The sequence below is a fragment of the Falco peregrinus genome, chromosome 9 (genome assembly GCF_023634155.1).
Source record: "Falco peregrinus isolate bFalPer1 chromosome 9, bFalPer1.pri, whole genome shotgun sequence".
Classification (NCBI taxonomy): Eukaryota; Metazoa; Chordata; class Aves; order Falconiformes; family Falconidae; genus Falco; species Falco peregrinus.
In genome coordinates, this window is record NC_073729.1 from 30,772,522 (window position 1) to 30,788,715 (window position 16,194).

A 16,194-nucleotide genomic window follows, 5' to 3' on the forward strand; every position below is an offset into this window, starting at 1 on the left:
GTGTGGGTCCCTTCCATGGGGTCACAAGCCTGGCCAGCCACCGCTGCAGCCTGGACTCCTCTCTCCATGGGGCCATAGGTCCTGCCAGGAGCCGGCTCCAGTGGGGGCTGCCCACGGGTCACGGCTCCTTCGGGCACCCCCTGCTCTGGTGTGGGACTCTCCCCGGGCTGCGGGGGGGATCTGCTCCCCCGTGGGCTCCACGGGCTGGGGGCATGGCCTGCCCCACCTGGGCTTCACCAGGGGCTGCCGGGGAATCGCTGCTCCGGTGCCTGGAGCACCTCCTCCCCCTCTGCTGACCTGGTGTTCACAGAGCTGTTTTCTCTCACGTATTCTCACTCCTTTCTTCTGCTGGTGCAGATATTTTTTTTCCCCCTTATTAATACGCTGTCCCAGAAGTGCTACCACCGTGGCTGGTTAGCTCAGCCTTGGCCAGCAGCGGGTCCCTTTTGGAGCTAGCTGGCACCGGCTCCATCGGACGGAGAGGGAGCTTCTGGCACCTTCTCACAGAAGCTGCCCCTGCAGCCCCCCTGCTACTAAAACCTTGCCATGCAAACCCACTACATTTCACCCAGCTTTAAGGTACCAGAAGGCCCAATTCACCTCACTGAAGACGTTTGAGAAATTGTTCTTTGACAAGTAACAATTTGCAGTGTAAAGCCTGTATTTGTTCCTGATCCTGATTAACGAAATACAAGCAGAGTAACGCTGGTTTTTGTTTTGTGGTTTGATACAGCCAGAACTCAGAAACTATGAAGCCCTTGAAATCAAATATGCACTTGGGGGCAGGAGGGAAGAAGTAAGGAGGAGGATGAAATTATTCTGAGAATGGTTTTATATATGTTGGAAAATACGTCCTCTCTTTTTTTTGGGGGGGGAAGGGTAGCTCTGTCCAGAGACCTGTATCAGAAAATTAATGGTAGGAGAGGAAAAGCAACATCTTAAAAATCATGCCTGTTTGGTTTGTATTTGTCTGCATTCCTTTAGTATACTGGATACAGTTGTTAATATTAGAAAATAAAATTTGAGAAATCTGTACATAAATGATAAATTCATATTTCAGATAGTTATTTGTCACATCCGGTAACAAAAATAATTAAATCTAAAACAAAAGCTTATTTTCTAGTGGACTACTTTAGAGATATTCCTTTGTTCTTTAGTGAAATTGTACAGATTCTGATATTATTCTACTTTTCTGACTATTAGAGCAAATGTTTAACATTTAATTTGCTTTAAAATAACAAAATATGTAGCAGTAGGTTTTGAATCTACATGTAACTGGATTACAGTGACTTAACTGTACATTTTGTGACATCTGCCTGTACTTTTCCAGCAAATTCTATTTAATTTCATTTGGTGAAGGCTAATCAGATCTAATGATACGTACAGAAATAAATCTCTGGGTCTAAAGGACCACTGAAATCTCCAGTGAATAGATTTCATCTATTTATGTTTCATTTGGAGGTTTCATAGCTAAAATCAATGTTTTAAGTTGAAAATAGGTACAAAGTTTTTAAGGACCAAATAGTGAGGGTTTTAGATGTTTATTCTAATTTTTATACTACTGAAAACCATTTGCCGGAATATAAATTGAGCCTCAACAAGATCATATTTTTCTCAGACTTTTATGTAACAATATATAACTGAAGTCCATTATATTAGTTATTCATGATCTAATTGCTGTGAATTAGGGTCTAGCTTTTAGAGTGTGCATGTCTACTTTTTAATTATGAAAATTACCTGGTAAATTTCCTCCATTTATTTGTGAGATCATGTTTGGAGGAAGGTGCTTTTACATCTAAATTAGGATCATAACACATGGCATGTTTTATATGCTCCAGTATGTGAAAGTTTGAAATGTGATGAGGCTATATTCATTTTTTAGATAAATGAGTAATACTTCCTATTATGCTTAAAGGTAATGGTATTTATTAAGAAAGAAGTACTATAAGGGAAAGAAAACAAGTGCTTCATGGCATCAGAACAAGAAGACACTCTTCCTGAAACAAAAGGTCACAAGAGTGAAACTGATTTCAACAGCCTGCACCCAGCTACTTGTAGAAAGCACTACTGAAAGGAACTAATACATGGATCCAGGGAAGGAAGCAGAATTAAGAACCTACAGGCTTCCCCTGGGTTAGTGGGATATATATACACACACATATTTCACAATATATACTATGAAAACAATCTGGGGGGGGGGGGGGGAGGTCCTGGCAAAAAACCATGTATTTCCTTAAAAAAGGGGACTGGGCTGCAGATAACTCAGTGAATGTTGAACATACTTTCAAAAGTTGTCTTTTGGTAAGTTTTAAAAGCCTGAACTTGAGAAGAACTAGCTGTTGTTTGGGCATTTGACCCTCCGTGCACTTGTAGATGGGAGAATCATAAAATACTATACTGTTAATGCTGAGTTAGGAAAACAATCTTTGCCCAGAACTGGCCTAAATCACCTCTTCATCCTTTCCCACAGCTCAGCCCGCGGTACTTCCTTTCCAATGAGTTTCTCCACTAAGGTGACTAAAAACATGTGGTTCTAAAGTATTCCCTGTCCTTGAGCACTCAGATCTGGCACTGTAGCACCTCACCAGTACTTGAACAGTGTTCTGTATATTGGAAAACGTTGCAAAAACAAGCTTTAAGTCTGCTGACCTTTTCTCTCGCATGCACTGCTGTGAGAGTTCATGAAAAATAAATATTGCAATACTGTAACCGGTGTTCAGAGCTCTAATAGAGGTCCCTCTTTGATAAAGCTAGTATCTTCTCAGCAAATAATGGGGTGAAACAGCCATTACTTAGTTCTACTTAAACTGTTTTTTACTTTTTTAACAGAAATTCTTTGAGTTACATGAATATGTCCCCAGCTTCTTTTAATCAAGCCTCATTTGTATTTGAAGACCACCTATCTAAATTCTTAACATAAAGCCAAAAAATTTAAAAGAATATGTATTGTAGGGGAAGAACAGCTTATAAGAAGGAAGTTACACAGTAATGGCTATACTATCTCTTAACAGCGCTCAGCAATGGATGCAGCATGAAAGCAAGGAAACACAGCCAGTATCATCTTTGCCCGAATACACAGGGTCTTCTGAAGCCAGAGGTCAAAAAGATCTGTACCTTTTAATTTTAATTTTTTCTAAGGATTTGCTTGCTTTTTGAATCCATTTAAAGCTTTGGCTTCTACAGCATCCTATGGAATGAGCTTAGCAATTTTAATACACGTGTTTTGTGAAGTACTTTATTTTAAGCTTGCTGTCTGATAAGTTCATCAAATGTTCTCAGTCAGTGCATTGAGAGCAGCCCTGTGGAGGAGGACTTGGGGGTGCTGGTCAGTAAAAAACTGAATATGAGCCAGCAATGGCTGTTTGCAGCCCAGAAAGCCAGCCATGTCCTGGGCTGCACCAGAAGAAGCGTGACCAGCAGGTCGAGCGAGGCGATTCTCCCCCTCTGCTCTGCTCTTGTGAGACACCCCCCCCCCCCGCCCCGTGCTGCATTCAGCTCTGGGGCCCCCAGCGTTAAGAAGGACATGGACCTGCTGGAGCGAGTCCAGAGGAGGCCACGAAGATGGGCAGAGGGCTGGAGCACCTCTCCTGGGATGAGGGGCTGAGAGAGCTGGGGCTGTTCAGCCTGGAGAAGTGAAGGCTCTGGGGAGACCTTACAGCTCCTGCCGGTACCTAAAGGGGCTGACAGGAAAGCTGGCGAGGGGCTTGTCACAAGGGCATGTGGCGATAGGACAAGGGGGAATTGGTTTAAACTGAAAGAGGGTAGATTTAGGTTAGATCTCAGGAAGAACTTCTTCACTGTGAGGGTGGTGAGACCCTGGCACAGGCTGCCCAGAGCAGCTGTGGCTGCCCCATCCCTGGAAGTGCTCAAGGCCAGGCTGGATGGGGCTGGGAGCAACTGGTCTAGTGGAAGGTGTCCCTGCCCATGGCTGGGGGTTGGAACCCGGTGATCTTTAGGGTCCCTTCCAACCCAAACCGTTCTATGATTCTAGCATTCTATGTTCCCTATTTCTGGTTTCCCATTTTCCTTTTCCTATTCTTCTATAGACCCTGCTTATCCCCTCACCATATTGTCTTTTTAATTTTCTCAGACAGAAGCCACACCACACCTTGCTGTGCTCAAAATGTAGTAGTAGGCTGTAGTAGAATAACAGTTCTACTATAATCCTGAGAGATCAAGTGCCCAGGACTCCATACGATGTCTTAAATATTCACGTGCTAGGGATCTATATAGTGGCATTTTAGTTTTCTGTTCTTCCTTAATACCATTGCGATACTCTGCTTGCCTTGTTTTGGCCACCACAAAACACTGACTTGACATTTACAGAGAATTTTTTATTTTATGTCCCTGGTTTTACAGTTCCACATAAATCAGCTTTTCTTAATTACATCCATATTCATTTCCTATGAAGGCACAAATACTCTGCTAATGCACTTTCTCTATTGTACTTTCTTAGGAATCTGTGTCTGCAAGCACTCAATCATTTGGCAAGAACAGGAGCTTTAATTCCTTCCTGGCTTAAATCAGTATATATCATGGATATATTTGGTTGGGCATGGTTAAGGAAGAGGGGGAAGAAAGTAACTCACATTTTGCACCAGTAATATTCACTTTCCCCTGAATGGCAATCTGATTACCTCCACTGGCAGACAGGCAAGGCTCTGGGAAGATCTCTTGTTCTGTTATTGTGGGCTACAAATTCCATGTGATGGATGAAAAATCTTAACACCGCGGGCTCAGTTGTTCAAACCCATTAGAACAGCCAAAGCATGTGCTAAACTTCAAGCATGCGACCCCAACAGACTGGTAGTTAAAGATGAATGGGTTGTGGAGTTTTGCATGGCATATCATTAAGCGGATCCTTGACCCAAGCCTGGTGCTTGCACTCTGGTTTGGGAGTACTTCTGAGTGCACATCCCCAGTCAGAGCTCTGCTGAGTGACTTACGCAGCCCTGTATTAGTGTGAAGTTTTTTATCAGACAATCTGAAGCCCCGGCTGCGAGACGATACACAAAACTGGGGGCTACTAAAATTGATCCTTCCCCTTGTCCAAGGACTTAGCACCTGATCATATATACTATATGGCAGGTGGAGTGTGAGCACCAGTGGTCTCCTCATGCCGCTAACACCCTCAGTAGCCCTGCCTCAGGGATATGCAATACAGGTTCATACCCCGAGGTATGGATTTTCACTCTTAGTCATGCAATGGTTAGGTATGTAATTCATGAGGTCAGGCAGTTTAATCCCTCTGACCTAGGTCATTATGATTATGATTATGAAGCTGGGATAACACCTTCAGACAACCAAGGCCTGGTTTAATGTATCCTACTGAATGTGAAGCCAGTATCAAAATGAGATCCCTAGCTTTCTGGGTCTTGTGGGTGAGGATTTGTCTGATCTGAGATGGCAGGGAGTTGGCTTCAGTTTTGGTTTGTTTGGGGTTTTTTTAAATCTGAGCCTGCAATAAAGATGTACCTAGCTGCCAACACAAGCACTATAATAAAACATATTTTTCCAGTGGACTGTGTAGAAAGCCAACTGCAAGGTTGCACAACCTTCTGAATATCAACAGTACAAAACAGTGATGACTAATCAATAATATTTATTTAAGGGTCTATCAAGATTCCAAATGTAAGCATGGATTGAAATCTTGGCACAAATGAATTAAATGACAGATTGCCTACTGAGTTCAATACATTGATGACTTCAGCAACAGCTTTTCAATGATTAGCATTCCAGTCTTGTAGGCAAATTTTAACATTAGTGTCAGTACAAACAGGGTATACGCAGACAAGAGGATTGCTAATCGAACTTTACCATCGTTTTATGACATACTATATCCAAGATGCCATGCTGTAGAAGACATGAATAAAGAAGGTAATCACAGAATTTCCATAAAGCACAAAAACTTTCTGAGCATCATTTCCTCCTCTGTTCCTGCCCCATTTTACCTTCTTTCTTCAGGCATGGTGGCCATTTATAAGTTCTTACACACTGTGATTGTTACTGTCTGGGGGAAATATATTGGGACTGGAAAGAGGGAAACTGAATTGCAACTTTTAATCCAAAATAAGACCTGAACACTCAGCCCTTGAGAGAGGAATTTCAACAAAGCAGCAGTAGACAAATATCATAAAATGGAAGGTTATCCCTGCAAGGTTAGTTGCACTGACTGTTCAACAGAAATCGGTATAGATGGTGCATCATAATATAAAAACCCCAACAATAACAAGAAAAAAATCCAAATATCAAACAACCTTGTCTTTGGCTCACAAACTTCTTCCCTGTTTTGACTTTTTGCAAACATGTCACACTCCTAGGAGGTGAATCCAGACAAAACTACAGCTGAGAACTTGCTATTTCCTGGGAAGCTGAGGATGGTTATCTAGCTCCTAAAATGCTGTGCTCTCAGGAAGGGGAAGATCCGAGCACTAAATGATACTTCTACTTTTGTTCCAGAACAGGAAAGATCTTGACTGAGTTCCTACAGTCACTGCATGAGAATGCTTTGGGGTCTGCTGCCCCACTACTTCTGTGCAACTACTGGGGGGATACCCAGGAAGAAAATAACCAGATTGACTTACTACATGGTGAATTTGGTGTCATGACTGCAGCGAGTTGGAGAGCTCTCGGTTGTAGCCCAGTTCTTCATTCTGCTTGCTCTTGCAAAGAAGGCATATGGCAGCACTTCCGATGGGTGCATCCTGTCAAAATAGTTATATTATTTATTGTACAATGCAGAGGAGGTAGAAAAGACAAGCTGCTGGAAAGTGATAAATTATTGAAATACTGAATTTAGGTGGGTTTTTTATTTTTAATCAATGTCTTTCACTAAGTAAATCCTATCTGAATGCTGTGTTTCTGAAAGCGCTGACAACATGTAAGACATCAATCCTGTATCCACAGAAAGGATGTAGTTTGTCATGGCAGTACAGCATCACCTCCAAAGGACATGATACTTGACTGACCAGCTTCCATGTGAAATTTAAGTATTGCTTGTGACAGATTAATTTCTTATTCGTCTGACTAAGGGATCAACCTTTCCTTTCAAGTTATCCCAAACTAACTAAACAAACCTGTCTTAAGCATCTCTAATCATAGGCCTGCTCATTATGAGTAGTATCTTCTTAAAAAAAAAAAGGAGAAAAGAAGGAGAGTATTCTGTGTCAAAGGACAGTTTTCCCCTACTTTCATCTTGATACAGACTGACTTTTGTTCTTCCCGGTGACTGTTCCCAAAGTCATCTTCATGGAAGAAGGCTAGAAAATACTGACAGATGATTGAGTGTCTAAACAGCATAGGAGCTGGATGACTTAATGGGTCTTAAAGATCATTGTGAGACCAGTGATCTTAATACTGCTGGGGATTAATTTACCTGTGTTTATTATACAATTAATTGTGTTAGGTGCTTAAAGCCAGTGATAGTTGCTTTAATTATTTTGTATTTTAATAAAGCCCAAACATAGTACTGCTGCTAAACTAGTACAGCTATGAATCTGGGCACAATTTTTACCTGAATCAGTAGCACAACACATGTTCAGTTATACCTATACCATTTGGGAATGTTAATTGCGTCCCCTCTGGTGTTAAGCGTTTAGTCTCTTACAGTGCTATGATTTTACTGATTCTTCTAGTGGCCATAGTCTATTGTGCGAAACAATACCCACTTCTGTAATATAAATAGTACATTAAGACTACGATCATCAACTTTTATTTTGTTTTGTTCACCTCACTCTGTACACACAGGAGAAAAATGGGCTCAATGCCTTTTCTCCTTCTTCTCCACTGCTTTATTTTTACCTTTAAAATCAATCTTTTCATACAAATTTTGTATTATTCTCATCTTTCTTTTTTAACTTGCTGACTGTTGACAACTACCATACTGTGCAAACCATCACGAAAACTCTCACTGAACAAAATGACAAGAAGATCTTGTCCATCATTTGAAGACTGCTTTCCACATGTACTGTCTCATCTTTCCCCCCAATTTTTTCAGCTCTGCCATTGCAGACTTTACCCCCAAGCAGGCAATGGCTCATTTGCTCAAACCTCTGCTGCGACATTATCTTTCTCTCCTGTTGTTCTCTCCCTTGCCTCAAATAACTTTGCCTGCATCAACCATCTTGTTCACTGAGTGGGTATTTCCACCTCCTGATTCTCTTCCTTCTATCCACATCTAATTTAAGTCCCTCTCATACCAAATTCCAGTTTCTGAACTCTTCACAAATTGTTTTCCTTACTCTTTTTGGCCCCAATTCTGGACTGGGTACCACCATCATGGCTGGAAATGCTGTTTCCAGCTGGAAATACTTTGATATTTTTGATAGTGAGGAAGTGCTTAGAGGACTCTCTTTATCTTTAGCAATTCTGGCTGCCAGCCTAGCTGGCCTGCAGGCTTCTTCTGATAAGTATCAAGAAACTACAGCAGGATACAAAATTACTCTGATACCCAGAATTCAGGCCATGGAAAGATGTCCAAAAGCTTGTTCATCTCTCCTTGCCTGGATCCCAAATATTTCTGTTTGTGCTATTGCATCCTTTGCATGTATCTTCATGTTAAACATCTATCAAATACAATTTCTATTTCCAATTGCTTTATCATGTTACATTGAACTCAGTTCCTCTATCCTTCAAACAATTCTCACCGTTGTCTCAAATTCAGCCCTTAAATTAAAAGGCTTATGGGTCATGTATTTGTTTTTCTGGTGCTGTTGTATTTTTACACGTTTTCCTGATACTGTTGTATTTGCTTAGAAATTCATTTTCTATGTGTACTAAATAAATCCACGCTAGAACCCTGAAGTGTGGTGGTGACACAGTGAGTTAAATGGGACAGTCCTTTCCAACCTTGCCCATCTTCCAGCCATAATAACCAAATGAGTCTTGCAGACTCAAATCCAGGTCAGTATCTGCCAACTTCCAGTTCTCTTTTCTGTTACCAGAGTTCATTTTCTCAATTAAGCATTCTTCTATACAACCAAAAGCATCATATGGATGTACAACTCTCATTAGGTGAGGTGATGAAGTAGTTACTGTTCTTCACTCCAAACCTTCTAGAATTGTTTATTGTTACTGTTTGTTTTCTTATTTCAGAAATAAGGAAAGTGTGTAACAATGCTGTATTAAATGTGCTGCAAACATTTCTCCCTTTCTTCTAAAATTTTTAATTAATTTTAAGAAGAAAACAGAAGTCTGACCAGTAAGAGGCAAGTTTGGGAAACAGAAGTGTCTTATAATGCACAACTAATAAGTGATGGCTAAAAAGTGGTCAGTGGTAACACATAAGTTAAAAAGTCTTGAAATAGGAAGGTGCCAAAGTTTATTTGGGGTTGTGTTATTTTAGTCGGTAGCAATCAAACTGGCTTACGTGGCCATGAAGTTAGTTGATAGCTTCTGAATATGGTACTGACTTAACCGCGTTTCAGAAATGTTTTCCAACATACTTTCTTAATTGCGCCATCAAAGAAAAGGTATCTACTCTTGGAAGGCAAACAAGTTATAGAAAAAACAAAGCAGCTTTCTTTGCTTTCTTTAATTGCGACATATTTCACGTACGTGTACCACAGGGAAACTTTTAAGTACCTCAGTGCTGGCAGCCTTTTTAACGCCAAAGCACAAGCTTTGTTTTTGCAGGTAAGTGTTGCCATTTTGTTGCCATTTCCACTCAGCTGTAAAAGGACTCTTTCCCTGACTTACTGATTCTTAGCACCGCTAATGTGAAGACAGCATGAAAGTACCCGGTGAGATAAAGGCGTGATCTGCAGGCAGTGCCAAATGGTGTGCTTCCAAATTCTGCCAAACTACATAGTCTTAAAGCAAGCTAACAAATACAATAAAATGTCACTAAATTCTTCATAAAAGCTATTTGTGTGAATTGTGAACGCAGCGGTGCACACATTTTCGGGCTATCAGTCACTTGAAAACGCAGGAGATCCTTCAGTTTTATGAAGTCTAAGTAATTTATGACAACTTTTCTATGCCTTTCTACTTCAGGTGATGATTCGGAACCACGCACTTAGTTAAGCCTTACAATACCAGGAAAAAAAGTGCCTTCACTTCTGGTTCACATGTCATCCTGAACCAGAAAGGTTTTGAACGCTGAGGATACAATTACACTTTCCTTTGTCCTTCTAGTGCTTGTGTATTTTTGAAGTAACAAAAGCCATCGTTCCCTTTCAGCTGCAGGATTTTTTACTGTGCTATAGAATTGGGCCCTGTTCGCTGAAGAGATCTCGAGCGTGTTTGTCTTGGCCCACAAGGAAGAGCCGCACGCGGAGCCTCGGCACAACCCAGACACGACTGCTCTGCAGCCACCCTCGCGCCGCCGACGGCCGCGTACCACACGCGTGGGGCTGCGCGCGGGGCACCAGGCTCACCGGGAATGCCACACGCGCTGGGCCCCTGCAGGCCTTCGGTGCATCGGGCCAAAATGGGAGAAATTCAGGTTTCGGTGAGCGGCGACGTGCAGAGTGGACCCGGCCTCGTCACCTCAACAACCTCCCTCATTAGCCTCGTGGTGGCTTGTGCTACACCTGCAGGCCGCGGCCCCCACCAGCTGCTCACGGCAGCCGTCGCCTCATTCGAAGCCTCCCCGGCTCGGGCTGCAGAGGGGGCCAGTCCGGGCCGGGCGCGGAGGGGTGCTGGAGCCGGGCGCAGAGGACGGGTGCCGGAGCCGGGCGCAGAGGGGGCCGGGGCGGGGCGCAGAGGGGTGCCGGGACACGCCGGGCCCGGGCCGCTCCCGGGCGGGCCGCCGCGACGGTTGAGGCGGCTCCGGCCCCTCGGGCTGCGCTGTCCATGGTGTGAGCGCGGTGTCCGCGGGGCGGGGCGGGGCGGGGTCGGGGCGCGGTCCCCGCGGGCCGCCGTTGCGCCGGTGGCCCCGCCCCGCCCCGGGGGCGGGCTGCGGCCCGGGCGGCGGCGCGGTGGGAGCGGGAGCGCCCGCCCTGAGGCGCCGCCGCTGCTCGCCGCGGCACGAGACCGTATGCTCGCGGCCGCGCGGTCACGTGCGCGGCCGCGCGGTCACGTGGGCGTGCGGCTCGCCAGGCGCGTGCCCCCGCCCCGGCGGCGGCGGCCCCTCAGGACAGGATGTAGTCCCGGCTGGGGGCGGCGGAGGGATAACCGGGCGGCGTCGCCTCCCTCGTCGGACCCAGCCGCAGGGCGCGGCGCCTCCTAGCGGGCCCGGGGTAGATCCCGCCGCCGCCGCCTCCGGCAGCTCCCTCCGTCCATCTCGCGAGAGCCACCCCCCCCGCCGCGCTCGGCGGGGTTATGTAACCCGCCCGCCCCTCGGCTGCCGGGGCGCGGCCCGCAGGGCGGGATGGGGGCCAGGCCAGCGGGAATCCACTGGGGCTCGGGCCCCCTCCCCCCCGGGGCGCGGCCCCCTCCCCTCCCGCCGGACAATGAGTCCCGTATGCTAATGAGAGTCTCGCGTCACTTCCGCTCTTTCTCGGCCGCCATCTTGGCCAGGGCAGGTTCTGGGCAGGAGGGACCCGGCTGTATTGTCTGCAGGGCGCCCAGGGAGCCCCCCCCCGCCCCGGAGCCCCACACCCCCCGCCCCGGGGACCGAGCCCAGTGAAGCCGCCGCCCCCGCCCCCCGGGACCAGCTCACCACAGGCCACCCCCCGCACACTCGCCCCCCCTCCCTCCCCCCCGCCATCCAGCCCCCTTTGTCTCCCCCGCGCCGCCGCCGGCTCCGCTCCGCCCGCCCGCCCAGGGACCCGGGCGGCGCCAGGGAGGCAGCTCCGCGCACCCCCACCCCCAGCCCGCGGTGCCGGGGGAGCGCCCGCCCTCGCTGCTGAGGAGAGCCCCAGTCAGGTAGGTGTGTGCGTGAGTCCGCGGTCCGACCCGGGCGGGGGCAGCCCCCGCCCGCCCGCTCCCTCCCTCCGCCCGGAGGGGCCGCGGCCCCCGGCAGCCCTCGGCCCCCAGCCCGCCCCGAGGGGCAGGAGCCCCGCGCCTTGCCCGCCGCAGCCGGGCGGCTGCGGAGTTGGCAGGCGGGCCCCCCTCCCCCGGCCGCACACATGTTGAAGAGACTTGGCCGCCCTCGGGGAGGCCGGTGGCGCTCCGGCGGCTGCGGGCACCGCTGCGCCCCGGCCGCGCTCCCTCCTGCCCGGGGCCCGCGCGGCAGATGCGGTCCCAGCCTCCTCCCTCCCCCCCCCCCGTAGGGGGGACCGCACATGGATGTGTCCCGGGAGCGGCGGCGATGGCGAGGGCTGCGCTGGCGGTAAGGCGAAGCGAACGGGATGAAGAGTCGGCGAGCGGGTACAGCATCCCGGCGCTGCCCGCTGCGGCTGCCGGCCGCCGGGCCCGGTTGGCGCTGGAGCGAGCTCGGAGAGCGGCGCCGGCTGCCGGGCGATGAATGGGGAGCAGCCTCCCCCCGGCACCCGCCGTGGCTCTGCCCGCGGGAGGAGGCGCGATCTGCGGCCGCTACCCCGAGCCCAGCGCCGGCTGCGGGATGGAGCAGCGTTGACTCACCCATCCCTCCGCGCCCTACCCTGGGCTATAGTTACCGACACCCGTTTCTCAAAGGCGGGGGAATTGAAACCCCGAAGCCTCGCTCAGCCGCTGGGAGCTGCACCCCCCTGTCACGCACCCCCTTCACTCGGCGGCTGCAGCCCGGGGGCGGAAGAGGCGGGGGGGGTGGGGGGAGGGGGGGGGAGCTTTCCAAAACAAGTGCCACGGCGTACGCGATGCTAGTGGTGCCCCCCTCGCCCCCCTCCTCCTGCCGTTAAATCGGTATTGTTGCTGCCGGTGTATGGCCGTGGAAGAAAAATACCAGCCCCCACCCAAAATGCACCGCAGCCCAGCCGGCGGCGCGGCGTGCGGGAGGGAGGCAGTAGGGGGCGCCCTCCCCGCGCCGGGCAGGGCTGCGGCGGGGGGGCGGCCGGGGGAGGGCCGGCGGCGCGGCCGCAGAGCGCCGTCTGCGGGGCCGCCCCCCGGGCAGCCCTGGCCCCCCGCGACCCCCGCCACCGGGCAGCCCGGGCCCGCCGGGGCTGGCACGGGGGCGGTGGGCGCGCATGGGGGCCCTGGAGCGGGTGCGCAGGGCTCTGCGCGGGGGTTCAGCACTTGTACCAAAACTTGGTTGTGGCTTGCGGTGCCATTTGCTTCATAAACTTGCATGGCTTTTCGCACACATGCGGAGCGCATGGCTGCAGCGGGGGAAACTTCTGGTGTGGGGCGTTGCTGAAGCATCGAGTGCTTTGTCTGGGGCCGTAGGCCAGAGTCCGGATAACTGGGCACTTCGGCGTTTTGATGTTCTTTGTTTATTGGGTGTATTTAAACCATTTGGTAGGTGTGAAAGAGGTTTTCATTCCTTTTAGAGAAATAACTTTTTTTTTTTAAGGATGTTTTTACTAGCTACGCTTCTATTTTTACTACTATTTTCTATTTCTGTTTGGAGGTACAAGGTGTGAGAGATAATGGAGACGCATGATTCCTACCTGTCAGAGTAGCATGGACCAACCTTCAGTGGCTCCTGTGTAGCACAGCCCGTATGTGCTGCATATGTGCTGCAGGCCACCAGCATTGTTTCCTCTTGCAGGGTCTCAGCTACTTGGAAAAACTTTCACTTGGGGACTCTGGTGACTGTAATAATTACAAGTTGCCATCCTTCTAGGTGAGAAAGATGGATCATCCTGTTTAAAAATAAGAAAAGCATTCTTTTTTTCTTTTCATAACAAAACAAACCAAAGCTTGGTTCCTTTTTAGATGTGCGTTTGCAGATGTTGGGCAGCAATTTGATGTCAGCAGATCAACATCTACCATGATGTGTGTTGAAATCTTAAAATGTGGAAAAAAAACCAGAAGAGAAACATCCTATTATTAATAAAATTGCACTTGGAGGCTGATGGGTTGTAACATGACTGTTACCTTTCCTGAAGATTGTTACAGCAAATACTTAAATAAACTTTAGTCAAAATTGAGGTGTCCTTTTTGACACGCGATGCATAACTTGTTCTCCAAAAGTAATACTAAGCAAAATAATTTTGTACTGTTTTTTAATAGTAAGCAGCCCTTTACTAAAATTAGTATTATTTCTTAATTAACTTTTTAAAATGACTTTTTGGTATCTAATAGAAATGAGACGCTTCAGGTGCCTGGGGACAGCTCTCAGAGATCATTGCAGACCAATAAACTTTTAGTGCCTCATTATTAATTTATTATTTTTTTTAACTTGGAAGTGGTGGTCCATCAGACAGGTTTATAGAAAGTATCTCTGTAGGTTATGACTGTTTATGCTTCAAAGTATATTGTGTGGAACTACTAGAGCTTAAAAGTCATTAAGAGCTTGTGAGATCACTTGCGTTAAATTTTAGGAGGGAGTTACTTCGCTATGCAAGAGATGGGGAAGGTGAAAGGTGGCTGCCTTTGCCTGTGGGTTAGACAAGTGGTAAACAGTGTCTGCTGTTCAGAGTGCGTAGGAATGAAAAACCTTCACAGGAGAGGAACTTCCTGACTCTTTTGGAAAGTTCGTGCCTTAGTGTTAAGCATCAGCTGCACAAACAAAACATCTAGGAAGACTGTCTGTGCTCTTTAGAATGAGATTAATAACTTAATTTTTTTTCTGTATATGTAGGATAGAAGTTACCAGTTGTCAGAAGATGCCCATTAGCATTTTCAGAATTGGTATGTGTCACTTACAGTGGTATATTACAACAGCATTTTAATTAAGCTTTAATAGTATAAAGTATCATTTGCTAGGTACTTAGAAAACTAAACTCTACAGTTACTGAATTTGCTATTAAATTCTGGATGAATACACATACACATTTTCTGTGGAAGTGAGTTGCACTTCTGACACACTGCAGACTGAATAATAGAAGGTTACTCCCAACCCAGCTTTACTACTCCATAATAGTACTAAATACTGGAAGTAAATATTAAAATTTAAAGTAGCGTTCCTGGAATACAGAAACATATCAGAATCTTATCAGTAGTCAAAAGTCACGTAGTCAAAATGTGTATTTTACAGATTTTTATTAAAATGGCAGCTGATTTGATTGATGTAAAGAAATCAGAACAAATAATTTTGTGGGAGTAAAGACAGTGCTCATGGGTTAATGTATTCACTTGAAGGTGGCCACAAATAAGATTTAGCAGCTCGATAGGAAATCTGTTGGTGTTTTTTGTGTTTAAGGGTTCTGGTGGAGGGGGTTAATTTTTTTTTTTTTTCCAGAAAAGGGAGATTACCTTTGCTCCACTACGTGAAGTTGGTCTAAGAGAGACAAAATTTTATACACTGGGAATGAAGAAAACAGTATCAAATATGATGGGGATCATAGTCCAAGGTCTGTAGGAGGTGGGTGCCAGGAGAGGGGCAGTGAATAGCTATAGGACTGCAGTTGGTCACTGATTAGAGTGGTCCACAGGTGTGTGTCATTTGATCTGCTTTATTGACATGGGCAGAGATGGCATATTTTTAAAATTATTAGTACAGCTGAGTTTGTATATTAATAAAGCAGTTTGCTGGGATTTTTTGGAAGATGCATGTAACATGCTTGTTTTAAAAAGATAACAGCTGACTATCTTGGCCTGCATCTAAACAAGCATTACAGTATTTTTTTGTTGTATTAAATTAAGATCTGCTCTGCGCTTGGATTTTTTTATATATACATAGGATTTTTTTATATATACATATATAGGGTATGTTTTTATTAACATAATTGTAACAGTATAATTGTTAATGTGGAGGCAGTCCTACTCATATAAATAAGTATTTTGATACAAGTGTATGTTTCCTAATGATAGTATAAGTGATGGAGATGAAATTAGAAGGTCCTGGTCTAAGGATAATCTAATGTAAATGTCTGAATATGCATTGGAAGAAAAAACTCCTGATTATGGTATGTAAAAAAAAAAAAAAAAAAGCCTATACCTTCTATGTATGTAGGTTTGTTTTGACTCACCTGACACATTTTGGCAAGAATGTCTTGCTTTCTTAGTGAGGATGGCCAGGCTGACCTGCTCATTTTGAGCTTTCAGGAAGTACTTAGATCTGATACAAAAACTGAACACATGTTCTAGATTTGAATAAAGACATTTTTAAAGAGGGTGTAACTCTTACCTACCTGAGGGCCATATGCCTCAAGGAAATAGCTACATTGTTCAGCTTCGTTATAACTAGCTGGTGTTGAAAGGCAAACACGAGGCTTGAATTCAGTGTCTCATTCTTACTTCATATTAGTGCTTTTGAATGTGTATGAT

At 46.5% G+C, this 16,194-nt stretch overlaps 1 protein-coding gene across 20 annotated transcripts in view; it reads left to right on the top strand.

Annotated features, from left to right (window-relative positions):
- The first annotated feature begins 11,633 nt into the window (after positions 1–11,633).
- ADNP (activity dependent neuroprotector homeobox) overlaps positions 11,634–16,194 on the top strand; it is a 32,987-nt gene continuing 28,426 nt past the window's right edge. For 6 of the 20 annotated variants that reach the window (XM_055814713.1, XM_055814715.1, XM_055814716.1 and 3 more), the window contains exons 1-2: positions 13,015–13,606; positions 14,567–14,616. The gene's annotated coding sequence lies outside the window, so the exon portion shown is untranslated. Of the gene's footprint in view, positions 11,809–13,014; positions 13,607–13,698; positions 14,617–16,194 lie in introns of those variants that run through there. The other 14 variants (XM_055814697.1, XM_055814712.1, XM_055814709.1 and 11 more) reach the window with 7 other exon arrangements.